Genomic DNA, 5184 nt, shown 5'->3' with positions numbered 1-5184 from the left:
TCGCACCCCTGGGCCAGACTACACTTAATCATAGGACCTACTGAAGTGTTGAATCTTCAGTAAAGTCTTAAAAGTAGAGACTTTTAAGTCTTTACTGAACTTAGCTATGTAGGAGAAAGCCCTGCCTCCAGCTGTTTGCTTTAGGGACTATTAGGAGGCCAGCGTTGTGTGACCGTAGCGTACGTGTAGGTATGTACGTCAGGACCAAATCGCAAGGATAGGTAGTCCATGTTATGCTTTGTAGGTTAGCAGTAAAACCTTGAAATCAGCCCTAGCCTTAACAGGAAGCCAGTGTAGAGAGGCTAGGACGGTAGTAATATGTTCAAATTTTTTCTTTCTCGTCAAGATTCTAGCAGCTGAATTTTAGCACTAACTGAAGTATATTTAATGCTTTATCCGGGTAGCCAGAGAGTAGAGCATTGCAGTAGTGTAGTATCTAGAAGCGACAAAAGCACAGATGAGCTTTTCTGCATCATTATTGGACAAAATGTTTTAGATTTTTGCAATGTTACGAAGATTTAAAAAAGCTGTCTGAAACACAAACTTGCAGGGTAGGAAATTTTGGATCTTCAACATGTTTCATTGATGTATGTATAGCTGTGTGTCGTCCGCATAGCAGTGAAAGTTGACATTATGTTTCCAAATGACACCATCAAGAGACAGAATATATAGTGAAAACAATAGTGGTCCTAAAACGAAACCTTGGAACACCAAAACTTACCATTGATTTGTTAGAGGACAAACCATCCACAGAGACAAACTGATATCTTTCGGACAGATAAGATCTAAACCAGGCAAGAACTTGTCCGTGTAGACCAATTAAGGTTTCCAATCTCTCCAAAATAATTTGGTGATTGATGGTGTCGAAAGCGGCACTAAGGTTAAGGAACATGAGGACAGATGCTGAGCCTTGGTCTGACGCCATCAAAATATAATTTACCACAGTGCAGTCTCAGTACCTATGATGGGGTATAAAACCAGACTGGAGCGTGTTGTATACATTATTTGTATTCAGGAAGGCAGTGAGTTACTGCACAACAACTTTCTCTAAAATATTTGAGATGAATAGGCCGACAGTTCGATATAGGCCAATAGCTTTTTTAAATTTTCTGTGTCAAGGTTTGGCTTTTTCAGGAGAGGCTTTATTACTGCCACTTTGCCACTTTTGAGTTTGGTGCACATAGGAGGGCCAAGCACAGAAGTAGCTCTTTCAGTAATTAAGTTGGAATAGGGTCCAGTAGGCAGCTGGAAGGTTTAGAGGCCATGACTATTTTAGTGAATGTGTCGAGAGACACAGGATTTAAAAAAACTTGAGGGTCTCCATTGATCCCGTAATTTGTTTTCAAATGATCATGATCTTTTCGTCTAAGAAGTTCATGAATTCATCACTGCTGAAGTGATGGCCATCCTCACTTGGGGAATGCTGCTTTTTAGTTAGCTTTGCGACAGTATCAAAAACACATTTAGGATTGTTTTTCTTCTCCTCAAATCAGGTTGTAAACATTTAGATCCCCGATATTTATTCCACGGGACAAAACTAGATCCAGGGTATGACTGTGGCAAAAACCCACCCGAGTCAATGATGGCTCCGAAAGCCTTTTGGAGTGGGTCTGTGGACTTTTCCATGTGAATATTGAAGTCACCAAAAATGTGAACATTATCTGCCATGACTACGAGGTCCGATAGGAATTCAGGGAACTCAGTGAGGAATGATGTATATGGCCCAGGAGGCCTGTAAACAGTAGCTATAAAAAGTGATTGAGTAGGCTGCAAAGATTTTATAACTAAAAGCTCAAAAGACGAAAATGCAGTCATTTTTTTCTGGAAATTGAAATGTGCTGTTGTAAATGTTAGAAACACCTCTTCCTTCGTGGAATTTGCGGGGGATATGGTCACTAGTGTAACCAGGAGGTGAGGCCTCATTTAAGAAAGTAAATTCATCAGTCTCGAGCCATGTTTCAGTCAGGCCAATCACTATGGTTATGATCAGTGATTAGTTATTTGACTATGACTGCCTTGGAAGTGAGGGATCTAACATTAAGTAGTCCTATTTTGATGTGAAATATTATCACAGTATATTATAATAATGACAGGAATGGAGGAGGTCTTTATTCCAGAGAGATTGCTAAGGCGAACACCGGCATGTTTAGTTTTGCCCGAACTAGATCGAGACACAGACACAGTCTCAATGGGGAAAGCTGAGCTGACTATACTGACTGTGCTACTGGCATACACCACTAAGCTGGAAAGCTGGCTAACAGCCTGCTGCCTGGCCTGCACCCTATCTCATTGTAGAGCTAGAGGAGTTAGAGCCCTGTGTATGGTGATAGATAAGATGAGATCACCCCTCCAGATGGATGGAGTCTGTCTCTCCTCAGTAGGTCAGGCTTGGTCCCGTTTGTGGGGGAGTCCCAGAAAGAGGGCCAGTTATCTATAAATTCTATATTTTGGGAGGGGCAGAAAACAGTTTTCAACCACCAATTGAGTTGTGTAAATCTGATGTAGAGCTCATCACTCCCCCTAACTGGGAGGGGGCCAAAGACAATTGCTCGATGCCAACACGTCTTTCTTGCTAAATTGAAGGCTTTGTATGGTCAATCCGACATCTGCATTGGCCATGCAACATTTACAACATATGGCCTCTGTCAGGGCGTTCATACTTCTTGCACTTCGCAGAGCAGTGCAGAGCTGTTGTAAAGGAAGTTGTCAAGGAAGTGAGTTTGTGTTTACACTGGACCTCCCACAACATCCCTATACCATCTACACTCGCCAGTTTTAGCCTCAGCCAGCACCATCTTCAGATGAGCTTTTACGTCAGTAGCCCTGCTCCCTGGTAAACAATGTATGATCGCTGGATGATTCTTTTTAAGCCTAATATTGCGGGTAGAAGAGTCGCCATTGACTAGGGTTTTCAATTTGTCAGAGCTAATGGTAGGAGGCTTCAGTGGCTCAGACCCCTTACCTAATGTTCCCTCTAAATTGCGCGTGGGTGGGCATCTCCCCCGGGAATGCCAGCAGAAGAAACTCAACTTTAAAGAGTTTTCCCCGTTAGTTAACACTATCAACTTTTCCTTTTACTGTGGGAATTGTGATCAAATCAACGCAATATTAGCTACGTTTAGTGCAACATACCAAAACAAAACAAACTATGCATGACTAACTATGGAAGCGATTTTGTTCTACCTAAGTACACCTAAGTGTATGTAAACTTCCGACTTCAACTGTATGTGTGATGATTGTGATACAAATTCGATAGTCACAAGACAGGACTTCAAATAGGCCTATAGCACATCAAGGGAGCTGTAACCTACTGTTTAGATGGGTTGAATGGAAACTGAAATCTGGCTATAACCTCTCACATTAACAATAACTCCGGCAGAATTAAGCATTTATTGTAGTAAATTGATACACCAAATGCAGGCAAAATGTGGATCTATGTCCAGATAAAGCTTCCAGGATGAAAAAGTCGTGTGAGGAAAAAAACAAAGAACTTGGGAAATGTTCAGTGTCTGGGCAAAGTATTTGCTTAAATGCATTTACAGTGATAAGGAGGAGCTTTGTAATTTACATTTATGTCATTTAGCAGACGCTCTTATCCAAAGCGATTTACAGGAGCAATTGGGGTTAAGAGCCTTGCATCAACAGATTTTTCACCCTGTCGGCTCAGATATTCAAACCGGCGACCTTCCGGTTACTGGCACAACACTCTTAACCGCCGCTAGGCAACCTGCCACCCTAATGAATGTCATGAATGATCTCTAGACACACACTCTGTCACATAATATTATTCCTCCTTGAAGTCACTGAACTTTGCTTTACTCTTACTTGACTCGACTTTAATGAATGCACATGTATCTTCTGTAAATGTGCAATTTAGCTTAAAGGCTCATTTCCATTTGTAGTCCCTGGATTACAGATTAAGTTTTCATTGAGGAGGAAGTGGCTAATATAGTGCATGTCAACAACTTGGAGTATTTCACATTCTAAACTGTTATATAGTACAGATGTAGGATCCTAATTTGAGCCTGTTTGCTAGTGCAGAAAAATTATCCTGCAGCAACAGGAAATGTAAATTATTATGTGGATTATAATGAATTGACATTTTTATAGGCGTTGATACATTTTTCGTTAGGGAAAATCAAGTCTGACATTTCTAAATGGAAATGACCAATTTTAGAAGCCTTTTCTAAACCTCAAATACACTGCAAGTTTGCATTTCCTGCTGTGCAGGAAAATTCTCAGCAACAAAATAATGATTGAATTAAGATCCTACATCTGTACAGACAATTTACCCTTCTGTTTCCAGTATGATTTTGCCAAGACAGCAAGCATTGAGTAAATACACTCCTTTTCTATGACCAATATGCAACAAAGTATGTTTTTTTAGGTTTTGCATGATTTTGTTTTACCATCATTGTTTGAATGACCCACAAACCAGGTTAATATTGATGAATATTGGTTATAAGAAAAGTGAAAGTTGTTGACTACCAAGCTTGCTTATATCTGCATTGTTTGTTCCTGTTCTTGTTCCTGTTTTTTGTTCATAGTGGAACTAACTACACTGCTTTACACTCACCTTTTACTTTTTGGATCTGAAATAAGCAAATAAACTAACTTTAGCAATGTAGTTTTCCAATAGAAAAATGTCTAAGCCAGGCGTGGAAATGGGGGGGATCCCTCTGGGAACCCACCAATGTATAATCCTTGAATTTACCTTAAAAAGCACAATTTTACTACCGTAAATTCACTCCCAGAACCCGATTCCCCTGAATTTCCCCTAATTTCCACTCTTGATCTTATCAATAAATACATTTTTTATTAATTATATAAAAAATGTATCTCAGTGATTGTCCTCACTTTTTCCTTGTGATCGCCTAAGAAGTGGGAAAAAAAGCATAATAAAAAAGAATCTTTTGATTATCATCAATCTCTAATCAGCGTGGCGTAGTCTACTAGCCATGCCATAGCTTTGATCCTATACTAAATCCCTGACCTGGAGACTGACACACTTTATAGTAACTGTTTCTCAATCAATTCGTCAATTCAATGTCTGTTTGACGCCATACACCTGACCACCCCCATTTTCTACTTTACCCGCCCACTGCTCTGAGTTTTACCTTATCAGGTGTGTGCTTCCCCCTTATAAAAGCCTGCCTGCTCTCCTCTTCCCAGTCAGAATCCGAG

The sequence above is a fragment of the Oncorhynchus nerka genome, linkage group LG20 (genome assembly GCF_034236695.1).
Source record: "Oncorhynchus nerka isolate Pitt River linkage group LG20, Oner_Uvic_2.0, whole genome shotgun sequence".
NCBI lineage: Eukaryota > Metazoa > Chordata > Actinopteri > Salmoniformes > Salmonidae > Oncorhynchus > Oncorhynchus nerka.
The sequence above is the reverse complement of the archived record's forward strand: the minus strand, read 5'-3'. Positions refer to the sequence as shown.